General features: G+C 42.2%; 1 protein-coding gene across 8 annotated transcripts in view; it reads left to right on the top strand.

The window, feature by feature from the left end:
* LPIN3 (lipin 3) overlaps positions 1-15,610 on the top strand; it is a 207,052-nt gene that overhangs the window by 45,980 nt on the left and 145,462 nt on the right. The window contains exon 1 of one of the 8 annotated variants that reach the window (XM_073555294.1): positions 4,929-5,009. The exons of the other annotated variants lie outside the window; for them this stretch is intronic. The gene's annotated coding sequence lies outside the window, so the exon portion shown is untranslated. Of the gene's footprint in view, positions 1-4,928; positions 5,010-15,610 lie in introns of those variants that run through there. 8 annotated transcript variants of the gene reach the window in all.

Here is a 15,610-nt window from a genome sequence, read left to right as displayed (position 1 = left end):
CAGACAAAAGTATTGGCACCCTCAGCCTAATACTTGGTTGCACAACCTTTAGCCAAAATAACTGCGACCAACCACTTCCGGTAACCATCAATGAGTTTCTTACAATGCTCTGCTGGAATTTTAGACGATTCTTCTTTGGCAAACTGCTCCAGGTGCCTGATATTTGAAGGGTGCCTTCTCCAAACTGCCATTTTTAGATCTCTCCACAGGTGTTCTATGGGATTCAGGTCTGGACTCATTGCTGGCCGCCTTAGAAGTCTCCAGTGCTTTCTCTCAAACCATTTTCTAGTGCTTTTTGAAGTGTGTTTTGGGTCATTGTCCTGCTGGAAGAACCATGACCTCTGAGGGAGTGCCAGCTTTCTCACACTGGGCCCTACATTATGCTGCAAAATTTGTTGGTAGTCTTCAGACTTCATAATGCCATGCACACGGTCAAGCAGTCCAGTGCCAGAGGCAGCAAAGCAACCCCAAAACATCAGGGAACCTCTGCCATGTTTGACTGTAGGGACCGTGTTTTTTTCTTTGAATGCCTCTTTTTTTCTCCTGTAAACTCTATGTTGATGCCTTTGCCCAAAAAGCTCTACTTTTGTCTCATCTGACCAGAGAACATTCTTCCAAAACGTTTTAGGCTTTTTCAGGTAAGTTTTGGCAAAACCCAGCCTGACTTTTTTATGTCTCGGGGTAAGAAGTGGGGTCTTCCTGGGTCTCCTACCATACAGTCCCTTTTCATTCAGATGCCGACGGATAGTACAGGTTGACACTGGTGTACCCTCGGACTGCAGGGCAGCTTGAACTTGTTTGGATGTTAGTCGAGGTTCTTTATCCAACATCCGCACAATCTTGTGTTGAAATCTCTTGTCAATTTTTCTTTTACGTCCACATCTAGGGAGGTTAGCCACAGTGCCATGGGCTTTAAACTTCTTGATGACACTGCGCACGGTAGACACAGGAACATTCAGGTCTTTGGAGATGGACTTGTAGCCTTGAGATTGCTCATGCTTCCTCACAATTTGGTTTCTCAAGTCCTCAGACAGTTATTTGGTCTTTTTTTTCTCCATGCTCAATTTGGTAGACACAAGGACACAGGACAGAGGTTGAGTCAACTTTAATCCATGTCAACTGGCTGCCAGTGTGATTTAGTTATTGCCAACACCTGTTAGGTGCCACAGGTAAGTTACAGGTGCTGTTAATTACACAAATTAGAGAAGCATCACATGATTTTTCGAACTGTGCCAATACTTTTGTCCACCCTCTTTTTTATGTTTTGTGTGGAATTATATCCAATTTGGCTTTAGGACAATTCTTTTTGTGTTTTTTCATTTAAGACAAATTAAATGAAGATAATAATAACAAAGAATTTGTGTTTGCAATCATTTTCAGGAAGAAACTGAGTACAGTGGGGAAAAAAAGTATTTAGTCAGTCAGCAATAGTGCAAGTTCCACCACTTAAAAAGATGAGAGGCGTCTGTAATTTACATCATAGGTAGACCTCAACTATGGGAGACAAACTGAGAAAAAAAATCCAGAAAATCACATTGTCTGTTTTTTTTTTTCATTTTATTTGCATATTATGGTGGAAAATAAGTATTTGGTCAGAAACAAAATTTCATCTCAATACTTTGTGATATATCCTTTGTTGGCAATGACAGAGGTCAAACGTTTTCTGTAAGTCTTCACAAGGTTGCCACACACTGTTGTTGGTATGTTGGCCCATTCCTCCATGCAGATCTCCTCTAGAGCAGTGATGTTTTTGGCTTTTCGCTTGGCAACACGGACTTTCAACTCCCTCCAAAGGTTTTCTATAGGGTTGAGAACTGGAGACTGGCTAGGCCACTCCAGGACCTTGACATGCTTCTTACGAAGCCACTCCTTCATTGCCCTGGCATTGTGCTTTGGATCATTGTCATGTTGAAAGACCCAGCCACGTTTCATCTTCAATGCCCTTGCTGATGGAAGGAGGTTTGCACTCAAAATCTCACGATACATGGCCCCATTCATTCTTTCATGTACCCGGATCAGTCGTCCTGGCCCCTTTGCAGAGAAACAGCCCCAAAGCATGATGTTTCCACCACCATGCTTTACAGTAGGTATGGTGTTTGATGGATGCAACTCAGTATTCTTTTTCCTCCAAACACGACAAGTTGTGTTTCTACCAAACAGTTCCAGTTTGGTTTCATCAGACCATAGGACATTCTCCCAAAACTCCTCTGGATCATCCAAATACTCTCTAGCAAACTTCAGACGGGCCCGGACATGTACAGGCTTAAGCAGTGGGACACGTCTGGCACTGCAGGATCTGAGTACATGGTGGCGTAGTGTGTTACTTATGGTAGGCCTTGTTACATTGGTCCCAGCTCTCTGCAGTTCATTCACTAGGTCCCCCCGCGTGGTTCTGGGATTTTTGCTCACCGTTCTTGTGATCATTCTGACCCCACGGGGTGGGATTTTGTGTGGAGCACCAGATCGAGGGAGATTATCAGTGGTCTTGTATGTCTTCCATTTTCTAATTATTGCTCCCACAGTTGATTTCTTCACTCCAAGCTGGTTGGCTATTGCAGATTCAGTCTTCCCAGCCTGGTGCAGGGCTACAATTTTGTTTCTGGTGTCCTTTGACAGCTCTTTGGTCTTCACCATAGTGGAGTTTGGAGTCAGACTGTTTGAGGGTGTGCACAGGTGTCTTTTTATACTGATAACAAGTTTAAACAGGTGCCATTACTACAGGTAATGAGTGGAGGAAAGAGGAGACTCTTAAAGAAGAAGTTACAGGTCTGTGAGAGCCAGAAATCTTGATTGCTTGTTTCTGACCAAATACTTATTTTCCACCATAATATGCAAATAAAATAAAAAAAAACAGACAATGTGATTTTATGGATTTTTTTTTCTCAGTTTGTCTCCCATAGTTGAGGCCTACCTATGATGTAAATTACAGACGCCTCTCATCTTTTTAAGTGGTGGAACTTGCACTATTGCTGACTGACTAAATACTTTTTTTCCCCACTGTATTATCTGACAGAATTGCAGGGGTGTCAGTACTTTTATATATATATATACTATATATATAAAGTTGAGTGTAGAGCCCTGCCCACTCTGCATAGCCACATTCACTATAATATCCCACATCATCCCATCAGCCAGAGCTACTGGACTACTACCACTAATATCCCACATCATCCCATCAGCCAGAGCCACCGGACTACTACCCCTAATATCCCACATCATCCCGTCAGCCAGAGCCACCGGACTACTACCCCTAATATCCCACATCATCCTGTCAGCCAGAGCCACCGGACTACTACCACTAATATCCCACATCATCTGGTCAGAGCCACCGGACTACTACCCCTAATATCCCACATCATCCCGTCAGAGCCACCGGACAACTACCACTAATATCCGACATCATTCCGTCAGCCAGAGCCACAGGACTACCCCTAATATCCCACATCATCTCGTCAGCCTGGGGTCAGAACCAGAGCGCTGAGTGGATCAGTCCTAACTTCCATATCGGGGATCCCTTTAAGAGATGCCTGGCATCAGAAACAGAGCGTTGACAAGATTTGCCCTGACTTCCATACCAATGATCCCTTTAATAGAAGACTGGGGTGAGAATCAGAGCGCTGAGGTATTTACCCTAACTTCCATACCGGAGATCCCTTACCGGAGATCCCTTTAAGAGGGGACTGGGGTCATAATCAGAGTGCAGAGTGGATTTGCCCTCACTTCCATACCATATCGGGGATCCCTTTAAGAGGGGCCTGGGGTCAGAACCAGAGCGCTGAGTGGAATTGCCCTAACTTCCATACAGGAGATCCCTTTAAGAGAGCTTTGGGTCCAGTACCAAAGCGCAGAGTGGATTTGTCCTGACTTCCGTACCGGGGATCCCTTTAAGAGGGGCCTGGGGTCAGAACCAGAGCATTTGAAGGCAGAAGCACATTAGGTAGAGTGAGGTGTACTCTGGTTTGTATTCAGCTGACACTGGAATGGAATGGCTGTCAGACATGTAGAGAAGCTGATTTTTATAAAACTGTGCAGTGGTCTCTTAATTTTTGCCAGAGCTGTATATATAAAGATAGAAATAAAAAAAATTGCGTATTTGTTATTGCCATGTACAAATTGCCCAAACCAATAAAATATCTAAATATTTATCCCATATATAATATGGGATATTATCCCAGATATTTATCCCATATAAAAAGATTTAATTGGCTGAATTTCTATTTGTTTTTGGTCAAGCCACCATTTTAAAAAAAAAAAAAAAATGGAATAAAGAGGTCAAAAATGTAGTTGACTCTGAATTGATAGCAATAAAACGCCATCTTGTTCAACAAACAACAAAACCCTTACACATCTCTGTTGGTTGAGAAATAAAAAAAACTTGTGGCTCAAACTATGGCGACTAAAGGCAATTGTTTTGGGGGATTTTTTGCTAGTTTTTTTTTTTTTTTTTAAACTAGTAAAACAAAAAATATCAGTGCAAATTTGGCATCACTATAATCAGTCTGACGCAAAGGAAAAAGTCACCAAGTAATATGCTCCACAAAGTGAAAGACATAAACGCAGAACTTAAACAACTGCAAAATTTCTTGTTTTCTTTTTTATTCCATTCGCTTTTATTTTTATCTGTTTTTCACTATATTATACAGTAAAATGAATGGTTTAATTGAAAACTACAAACCATCCCCCAAAAATTAAAAACCTCAAAAGACAAGGGGGACAGAAGCGTAATAAAAGTTATGCACATGGAAGAAAATAATTAAAAAAATGAAAGCGCTAAAAAACAAACTAAAAAAAATGCCTGGTTCTTAAGGGGTTGTAAAATATTTAGAATTTCTCCATAACTTTATTTAAGCTAAGGAAACATTGCTGTGTAATATCGCCCTCTACTGATACATGGCTGTAACAACCAGCAGAGGGCGATGAATCCCACAAACTGGCGATGGCTGAATAGGAAGTGAGTCGTGGGGCAGCGACAATAATTTCAGAAGTGAGGGGATAACTGCTGAAGAGAGGTAATACGCATTTATAACAGCGTCATAATGGCTGTGTTCGCTTACTGCAGTCTTTGAGCAAGTTTTGAATTAATGTCCTAACCAAAACCTGAAATATTAGGTCTAAAAGCTTTAATGTTTACTTTTTTAATTCCAGTTCCTGTTTTGGCCAAGGAAAATAAATGCTAAAATGCAGCAGCAGTGCAAGCTGTGAATAGCCAAGAGCAGGAACTCTGTGCATATCTAGAAGCCATCTCAATTCCTTAACCTTTATCTAGAAAAACCCACATAAGACAAAGACCTGTGGAGAATCTAACTCAAAGCTTAGAAAGGCTTCCTGTCTGTTCCCTGGCCAACACCCAACCATGCCTAGGGATATGGACCGACCGGTGGTACGATACAACCCATCTGTAAACATTTAAATACCTGTTTACACAGGAAGACCAAAGTAACTGAGCGATCTAGACCACTCAGTGTGCATAGGCTGCCATAGCTCTTAGGACAATGCACAGGTGGGAGAAATTATTTTTTTTGTGCTGCACAAAAGATCATTTTACCCGTTAATCGAACATTTTGCTCATTCATTGGGCGATCGGCAGCTTGTTTTAACTGCATGATATTCGTGAAATGAGCGTTTTAACAATGCCCATTCACAATTTTTTTGTAGTGTAAATGCCGCTTTAAAGAGAACCTTGTGTAACGTGGCGCGGGGCGGTAGCCGTGGGTGAGGTACTGATCTCTTACATCCTGGTACGTTACATGAAGGTGGGGTTCCTGGCTGGGTGTGTGGACTCATGCTATGGGGGCGCTACACTGTTGCAGGCCGCATGTTACCAATGACTTCGGCAGGCTAGGACCAGATGTTGAGGACTTCAATAAGGGAGACCACCAGTTAAAAATAAACTTTTTATTTAACTATGAATTTGTGGGAATTACGTACAGTAGATAGCGGGTACACAACTTTATGATCGCTTCCTTAACTATACTGAGCTTCTTCACACACGGTCTCTATTCCCTTTCTCTTTCTTCACTTTTTCACTTTACTTCATCACAACCCAGCTCAGTATTACAGTCCCGTTAGCAAGAGTCCTATTCTCAACCCGCGGTTCTGTGTCTTCTTTCCTTCTCAATGAACTATGTTGCCAATGTAGCCGGTACTTAGTTTCACTCCTATTGACGCTCTGGAACTCCCGCCCAGGGCACTCTCTTAATCTCATGTACTCTGTTCCATCTTTGCCCGTTACTTCTTTGAGTAATAAATTCTGGGCTGTATGGTTAGGTGTTTTCTCCCAGAACCTGTCTCTGATTAACCACTCTGTCCTTCTGTCGGTTATCCTTTCCTCTTTGCTCCAATTCACGCTAACCACCATCTTGGTCTCCCCTCACTTCGGGACACCCAGGGTATGCGCCACTGCTGACTGTCCGTCCTTAGGTCTACTTCAGATGCTAACTGGGCCCTATCTGACATCTTGACAGGAAACTGTCTCTGTCCCTTCACCTTAGCCTCTCGTACTCTGGGCTAGTCCCAAACTTTAACTCTAATTCCCCCTTCCATCCGGCAACACACAACATTCACACTATTAAAGGGGTTGTCCAGGCTTTTCACATAATCTCAGTACATATCTGGGCTGCAGAATTATGACAATAAGTAATTTACTTTCACTAGTTTGCATGGTTTTCTAGATATTCTGAACAGAACGTCCAAGGGGGGTGTGTGTTATGGCATTGAAATAAGAACTAGTCATAACCTCCTACTCTTCTCCAAACATGCCCTCTATAGCAACAACCCCACCCTCCATAGCTACAGGCCCTCCCCCTCCACATGAAGCAGCCCTCATCACACAGTAACAAATCCTCCCCCAGACACACGCTGAACAGTTATCTATGGAAAGTGAAACTAATGAGGGGTGAAAATTGTCCTGTATTCTGGGACACTCCATGATTCCAATACATAACTCATTATCACTAATTCCTTCCCTCACTGTCCCAGGCTGCTGGCAGCAGTGAGAACAGACTGTGTGATGGCCAGTGATGGGGGTCTGCAGCTTCTAATCTGCACAGGGGATGGCAGTCACTGATGTATACTGTTGTGTGACAAAGCCTCTGCTGTGTGAATGAGACAGCTCTGTGTCACTGATGTCTTCACACAGCAGCAGATTTGGTGCAGTGTATGTGTGAGCACTGTGTCTCTAATGACACAAATACTGATGGGAGCAGCCTGTCCAATCAGCAGCTGTAACAGTGTGAAGTGTTGGGGGGTGTATGTATGTATGTATTGTGCTGCTTTCACAAATACAGGATCACTGCTGTGTTCTTTCCAATGCTGGAATAATGATAAAGATGAGTGCTGGTGCAGTTTACTGCCAGTCAATGAGTGGGCACTGGCAGTGGGTGGTGCTGGTCACTGGAGCTTGCTGGGAGTTTGGTGGAGCTTCGCACACACTGCACCAAATCTGCTGCTGTGTGAAGACATCAGTGACACAGAGCTGTCTCATTCACACAGCAGAGGCTTTGTCACAGAACAGATTACATCAGTGACTGCCATCCCCTGTGCAGATTAGAAGCTGCAGACTCCCATCACTGGCCATCACACAGTCTGTTCTCACTGCTGCCAGCAGCCTGGGACAGTGAGGGAAGGAATTACTGATAATGAGTTATGTATTGTAATCATGGAGTGTCACAGAATACAGGACGATCTTCACTCCTCACTAGTTTCACTTTCCATAGATAACTGTTCAGTGTGTGTCTGGGGGAGGAGCAGTTCTCTGCTCTCTGCACTGAGGCTGCTGGAGGGAAAGAATTTGTTACTGTGTGATGAGGGCTGCTTCATGTGGACGGGGAGGGCCTGTAGCTATGGAGGCTGGGGTTGTTGCTATAGAGGGCATGTTTGGAGTAGAGTAGGAGGTTACGACTAATTCTCATTTCAATGCCATAACACACCCCCCCCTTGGACGTTCTGTTCAGAATATCTAGAAAACCGTGCAAACTAGTGACAGAAAGTAAATTACTTATTGTCATAATTCTGCAGCCCAGATATGTACTGAGATTATGTGAAAAGCCAGGACAACCCCTTTAATGCAGGTCACAGTTCATATCAAATAATACAATATGCGTTTTCTTCAAGGGGAAATGTGAGGAGACATTCCATCTTCTTACATTATCACTAGATATCTATTTTATTTTTAGAGCACCACTGATTCCATAGTGCTGTACATGAAGAGGGGTTAGATAGAAAATAAGAATATAAATTAAAATGAACAAACTAGCAGTGACAAACTGGTACAGAGGGGAGAGTAGGATTACAGTCTACAAGAGAATAGAGATGGTACGTTATGGGGTTACAGCAGCTTCGGTTATGGGGAGGTGGCAGGGGTTCATTGCAGGCTGTACATTTTCTTGCAGAGATGGGTATTCAAGTTCTGTGTCAAAGTTCTGAACGTGGTGGATAATCGGATGTTTTGGAAGCGATTGGGCGAGGAGCATATAAGTCTGGAGAAGAGAAGGAGGTTTTGGAGGGATCAGAGGTTATGTATAGGAAGGTATCGGGACATTATTTCAGACATATACGGAGCAGACAGATTACACAGGTCAACGAAAAAAATTTTTTTTTCTGGTGTCCAAAATATTTTAATGAATTTGGGGTATTTTTGGGGTGCTGATTCTGAATATGTCATCAGTTTTGCCAGATTGGCTCAAGTTTTTGAGATTTTTGGTATCTTATTTATAGCACTTGTTGGTAAATGCGACGCATCATCTCATTAATTTCTTTGGATTAGTACTTGAACTGAGCAGTTCTCAATATAGTTTTGTGTTAATTAGTGTTCTAAAAGTTTGTTCATAGCTTGATTTTTGCACTAACTTTATGTTGTTGTCTGTTTTCCAGTGAAAAGCATGAACTCATCATGAAGAAGTTGTCTTAACGATCCAGACTCATTCTGTTACATTTGTGGTGAATATACACTGCCAAAACATAGAAGAAACATAACACACTTCGTAAAAAAAGTGTATTTTGCCTATTTTGGGGTTATGCTTGGGGACCAAGACAAGTTTTGGGCACCACACATAGTGTGCAAAGCATGTATCGAATTATTACGAAAATGGAGCAAAGGACAAAGAAAAAGCTTCAAATTTGGTGTTCCAATGGTGTGGAGAGAGCCAAAAAATCATCATGATGACTGTTATTTCTGTGCAGTGCAAGTGCAAGGATTCAATAAGCATAAGAAACGAAAATGGGAGTAACATGGAATCTGCAAGAAGGCCTGTCCCTCATTGTGAAGATGTGCCTGTACCTGTGTTTACCATAAATAACAGTCATCATGATGATTTTTTGGCTCTCTCCACACCATTGGAACACCAAATTTGAAGCTTTTTCTTTGTCCTTTGCTCCATTTTCGTAATAATTCGATACATGCTTTGCACACTATGTGTGGTGCCCAAAACTTGTCTTGGTCCCCAAGCATAACCCCAAAATAGGCAAAATACACTTTTTTTACGAAGTCTGTTATGTTTCTTCTATGTTTTGGCAGTGTGTATTCACCACAAATGTAACAGAATGAGTCTGGATCGTTAAGACAACTTCTTCATGATGAGTTCATGCTTTTCACTGGAAAACAGACAACAACATAAAGTTAGTGCAAAAATCAAGCTATGAACAAACTTTTAGAACACTAATTAACACAAAACTATATTGAGAACTGCTCAGTTCAAGTACTAATCCAAAGAAATTAATGAGATGATGCGTCGCATTTACCAACAAGTGCTATAAATAAGATACCAAAAATCTCAAAAACTTGAGCCAATCTGGCAAAACTGATGACATATTCAGAATCAGCACCCCAAAAATACCCTAAATTCGATGAAATATCTTTGGCACCAAAAATGCTGTTGACCAGTGTTATGGACAGATTTCCTTGTTAGTGTTAGTTTGAACTGGATACAATGAGAATTATGAGCTAATGAAGGGATTTGCAGAGGGGAGAAGTGGATGAGTAGCAAGGAGAGAGGTAGAATAGTTCGGCAGAAGAGTTAAGGGTGGAATGGAGAGGTACAGAGTGTTGGCAGGGAGGCCACAGAGGAGGGTATTGCAGTAGTGGAGGAGGGAGATAATGAGAGCGTGCACTAACATTTTAATAGATTCAGAGATTCAAGGTTGAGGAAAGGACAGATGGTGGAAATATTTTGAGTTGGAGGTGGCAAGAGGTTGGACGTGCATTTTGAAGGACAGGTCAGAGTTGAGGATTACTCCGAGGCAGCGGAATTCCAGTACAGGAGAAAGCATGATGTCATATATTGTGATACATCAGGTAGGCTTAGTAAATGGGATGGAGAAAGGATGAAAAGTTTAGTTTTATATACAGGCAGCATGAATGACAGGTTCAATATAACAGCCTCACTCAGGAGTCAGAATATCCAGTTATTTAGAAGTGACCTCGTCTTATGAAGGCTTCATTGTCTAATAAGAAAAAGTCACTTTACCTGACACTTGTTTCACTTAGCACTTTTTCTCCATGTAACAACAAATAAGTGTCATATTTTCTTAGGACTCTGTGTTGTGGCTTTCCTCTATTATTCCTCTGAAATGTATAAATAACTTGACAACTGTATATTTCCACTTGGAGGGCGTTGGTTTACACTCTCACACTTTGTAATGGGACTATCAAAATTGCACCACAACACAAACCTTTGAGAGAGGTAATGAAAACATCAAGTTTTCAGTTTATTCATAAATAGGACAGAAGGAATGAAAGAGGAACAACACACGACATAGTTGTAAGAAAAGAGCCTCCAGAATTCAACTAGTTGGCCCATGCAAAATTTTCACACATTGGTCGTCGGGGGTGCAGGCAATTTCAGAAAAAGCAAGCTGGTCAAATGTAAATTTATTTCATGAGCTGATGAACATAGACAGGTATTTACAGTGGGGAAAAAAAGTATTTAGTCAGTCAGCAATAGTGCAAGTTCCACCACTTAAAAAGATGAGAGGCGTCTGTAATTTACATCATAGGTAGACCTCAACTATGGGAGACAAACTGAGAAAAAAAAATCCAGAAAATCACATTGTCTGTTTTTTTTTCATTTTATTTGCATATTATGGTGGAAAATAAGTATTTGGTCAGAAACAAGCAATCAAGATTTCTGGCTCTCACAGACCTGTAACTTCTTCTTTAAGAGTCTCCTCTTTCCTCCACTCATTACCTGTAGTAATGGCACCTGTTTAAACTTGTTATCAGTATAAAAAGACACCTGTGCACACCCTCAAACAGTCTGACTCCAAACTCGACTATGGTGAAGACCAAAGAGCTGTCAAAGGACACCAGAAACAAAATTGTAGCCCTGCACCAGGCTGGGAAGACTGAATCTGCAATAGCCAACCAGCTTGGAGTGAAGAAATCAACTGTGGGAGCAATAATTAGAAAATGGAAGACATACAAGACCACTGATAATCTCCCTCGATCTGGTGCTCCACGCAAAATCCCACCCCGTGGGGTCAGAATGATCACAAGAACGGTGAGCAAAAATCCCAGAACCACGCGGGGGGACCTAGTGAATGAACTGCAGAGAGCTGGGACCAATGTAACAAGTCCTACCATAAGTAACACACTACGCCACCATGGACTCAGATCCTGCAGTGCCAGATGTGTCCCACTGCTTAAGCCTGTACATGTCCGGGCCCGTCTGAAGTTTGCTAGACAGCATTTGGATGATCCAGAGGAGTTTTGGGAGAATGTCATATGGTCTGATGAAACCAAACTGGAACTGTTTGGTAGAAACACAACTTGTCGTGTTTGGAGGAAAAAGAATACTGAGTTGCATCCATCAAACACCATACCTACTGTAAAGCATGGTGGTGGAAACATCATGCTTTGGGGCTGTTTCTCTGCAAAGGGGCCAGGACGACTGATCCGGGTACATGAAAGAATGAATGGGGCCATGTATCGTGAGATTTTGAGTGCAAACCTCCTTCCATCAGCAAGGGCATTGAAGATGAAACGTGGCTGGGTCTTTCAACATGACAATGATCCAAAGCACACCGCCAGGGCAACGAAGGAGTGGCTTCGTAAGAAGCATTTCAAGGTCCTGGAGTGGCCTAGCCAGTCTCCAGATCTCAACCCTATAGAAAACCTTTGGAGGGAGTTGAAAGTCCGTGTTGCCAAGCGAAAAGCCAAAAACATCACTGCTCTAGAGGAGATCTGCATGGAGGAATGGGCCAACATACCAACAACAGTGTGTGGCAACCTTGTGAAGACTTACAGAAAACGTTTGACCTCTGTCATTGCCAACAAAGGATATATCACAAAGTATTGAGATGAAATTTTGTTTCTGACCAAATACTTATTTTCCACCATAATATGCAAATAAAATGAAAAAAAAACAGACAATGTGATTTTCTGGATTTTTTTTTCTCAGTTTGTCTCCCATAGTTGAGGTCTACCTATGATGTAAATTACAGACGCCTCTCATCTTTTTAAGTGGTGGAACTTGCACTATTGCTGACTGACTAAATACTTTTTTTCCCCACTGTATATATGTAGATTGGTAATACAATACATTGGTTTGATAAGTAGAGGCCAAAAAATGTCTTCCGGTTGAGGTGCCACCTGCAGGTCATTGTGTCTTTCTGCAGGTTTATGGAAATTAATGTTTTAACTGTATTTAGTGATAAAATCATGAATGTGTGGTTTGTTTGGCTCTTTTCTGCCTGAAGGGGGCAAAGTTTACTTTTCAAATGGTGTATCATTTGTGTGTGTGTGGGGGGGGGGGGGCGAAGTAATCAGCGAAAAAGCAGTGCATGTTTACAAATGTGTTTGCATATGTAACTCACCTGCAGTGAAGTGTGCAATCCTCCAATGTGCCTGAAATAGGCTGGGCAAGCTGGAAAGACCCCAAGGCAAATGTTTGGATTTGTTTGTGACGTCTGTAAGCAGCTTTGTGGTAGTGTGCTTTGGGGTAGTGTGCTGCCACCTGCAGGTCATTTGACCTTTCTAATGGTGTTTCATTTGTTTGTGTGGGTGGAGTATGAACAGAGCAAGTGTGCAATTCAATAGGCAGTGCTTGTTTACAAATGTGTTTGCATATGTGACTCACCTGCAGTGAAGTGTGCAATCCTCAAATTTGGCAAAAATAGGCTGGGCAAGCAGTTTGGCAAGCTAAAAAGCCCCCAAGGCAAATGTTTGGATTTGTTTGTGATGTCTGTAAGCAGCTTTGTGGTAGTGTGCTTTGGGGTACTGTGGTGCCACCTGCAGGTCATTTTTCCTTACTGCAGGTTTATGAAAATAAATGTTTAATCTGTATTTTGTGATCAAATCGTGGATGTGTGGTTTGCTGCTATTTTCTTGCTGAAGGGGGCAAGTTTACCTTTGAAATGGTGTATCATTTGTGTGTGTGGGTGGAGTATGAACGGAGGTACAAAGTAATCACCGAAAAACAGTGTTTAGAAATAGCAGAATAGATTGGGAAAGAAAGTGTTTAAATGTCTGGAAAGATGACTGTTTCTCTTTAATCCTTCGACAATAAATAATATTTCAGTTGACTATTAGGCTAAGTGCACACGTACCGGAACTCTCGCGGAAATTACCGCGAGAATTCCGGAATTCCAGTCCGTGGGAAAATCGCATTTTAAATTCCCGCGATTTTCCCGCGGAAAAACTAGCATTTTGCAAGCGTATTTAGCTTGCAAAATGCTAGCGTTTTCCAAGCGATCTGTAGCATCGCTTGGAGAACTGATTGACAGGTTGGTCACACTCGTCAAACACAGTGTTTGACGAGTGTGACCAACTTTTTACTACTTAGGCCGCCTATGCGGCATCAGTAGTAAAAGATAGAATGTAAAAAAAAATAAAAAATAGTGTTATTCTCACCCTCCGACGTCCCGCGCATCCGTTCCCAGTAATCCTTTGCGAAAATGCCCGCGATGACGTCAGTTCTCGCGGGATCGCGACGTCTCGCGGTAATTCGCGATGACGTCGTGCGAATGACCGCGAGAAGGGACGTCATCGCGAGCATTTTCGCAAAGGACTACTGGGAACGAGAGCGTGAAGAGAAGCGGGAAGGCTGCGCGGGACGCCGGAGGGTGAGAATAACAATATTTTTTATTTTTAAATTCTATTTTTTACAGGGATATGGTACCCAAAGCCCGGAGGACAGTCTTCTCTCCTCCGGACCATGGGTACCATCCGCAATTGTTCTGCTTACTTTTCGCATGGTGTGCACAGCCACATGCGGGAAGTAAGCGGAACAATGCATTCCTATGGGTGCGGGATCGCCGCGATTCCGCAAATTAATGAGCATGCTGCGGTTTTTACCGCGAAGCGATTCCGCCGCGGTAAAAACCGCAGCATTAGCACAGCATTGCGGAATCCCATAGGAATGCATGGGATGCTTATTTTTCGCGTTTTCGCTGCAAAATCGCGCGGTTAAAACCGCCGCGGAAACGCGAAAAAAACGCCACGTGTGAACTCAGCCTAACTCTGGCATTTGAAGTTGTACGGTGAAGAGAAGTTATCACTTATCCCAACTACTGGGACCCTCATCAATCGGCTGAGCAGGACACTTTCATCTCAGGTCGGAATGGAGAGGCAGGGCGATTTTTCGCATGTGGCTCCTTTCATTCTCTATGGGCTGCCAAAGGCGTGGATAGGTGAAAACTTTACTTCGGCTAAGCCATGTGTTCCTGAGCATGGAGAAATTAGAGGAGATAGCTGTTGGCACAACCACTGTGTACCTGACCGCTATCTAGTGTTTATGAGGACCTTTATGCCACATACCACATCCGTTTCCATTTTAACATATTTGTAAAACCAACTGTTTTTCACTCACGTGTCATCCGTTTTGCCTCTGTTCGACATCCGTGTTGATTATGTTTTTTCTTAGATGTTTCTAAAAACTGAAGAAGATAAACTGTGAACTTTGTTTATCCCTTGTCTCTTAACAATGTATTAGTTAAAAACGGATGAAAAAGTATGTTTCCGCATTTCATCTGGTTTATACGGATTCCCGTAGTCTTTAATGGCTGAGTCTGATCCACAAAATGGATGAAAATAGGACCTGCTCTGAGTCTCATGGATTGGAAACCCAGGACCTTTTTTAAAACACAGCCTTAGGGCAAAGTCATATATCCAGCTACATTTAATTTAGGATTCTTGCATGTGGTATTTGCACTTTTATAAGGGAATGCAGATTAGAGGAGGTTGATGTGACCCCCCCCCAACTAACTGCCTCCTTTCCCATTACCCTGTAGGCTTTAAACCCACAAGAGCAGGGTCCTTTCCCCTCTGTACAAGTCTTTCACTGCATTTTGTCATTTATATTTGGATTTTGTATATAAACCCTATTCACATGTACAGCACCATGGAATTAATGGTGCTCTAAAAATAAATAATAATAATATTCGTAATAATGATGTGTTTTGGGGATGTTGATACACATCCAACACAAGAGGACAGCCTAAATTATTTGTTCGATAGACCATACATGTTAAAGAGTTCTCTTAAATGTAGGTTTCAGTGATTTTTACTCAGTTTTTCAGAAAAAAAATTAAAACAAAGTTTAGAAACCCTGTTACCACAAGTACATTCTGCATTAAAGGGGTTATCAAGTACTTTTTTTTTAATCTGTCTGAGAAG

The sequence above is a fragment of the Dendrobates tinctorius genome, unplaced genomic scaffold (assembly GCF_039654945.1).
Source record: "Dendrobates tinctorius isolate UK_male_01 unplaced genomic scaffold, ASM3965494v1 ptg000223l, whole genome shotgun sequence".
Lineage (NCBI taxonomy): Eukaryota > Metazoa > Chordata > Amphibia > Anura > Dendrobatidae > Dendrobates > Dendrobates tinctorius.
This window is presented reverse-complemented; position numbering and strand designations above follow the sequence as displayed.